Here is a 339-nt window from a genome sequence, read left to right as displayed (position 1 = left end):
TCCAGCCTCATTCTTAGCACTGCCCGACTTGTACCTATGCTCCAGCCATGCTGAAATGTTCGTAGGTCCTAAAATGATCCATGTTCTCTCCCATCTTCCAGAACTTACACAAATTATGTTTCATTTCCCTTCAATGCCTGGAATCATTAAACACTTTTTGACTATATTTTGAAGATGAATATACAGATTATGGTGGCTTTAGTGGACTCCTAAATATAGCTCGGTTGCCTGGGTCCAGGTTAGGTTGGGGTAAAGGAAGCACAGATAACGAGTGCAGAGACCCACGAGGGCAAGGGCCTCTCTCATGCTCCCTGCACCTTCTCATGGGAACTTGTATCT

The sequence above is a fragment of the Galeopterus variegatus genome, unplaced genomic scaffold (assembly GCF_000696425.1).
Source record: "Galeopterus variegatus unplaced genomic scaffold, G_variegatus-3.0.2 Scaffold5289, whole genome shotgun sequence".
NCBI classification, from domain to species: Eukaryota; Metazoa; Chordata; class Mammalia; order Dermoptera; family Cynocephalidae; genus Galeopterus; species Galeopterus variegatus.
This window is presented reverse-complemented; position numbering follows the sequence as displayed.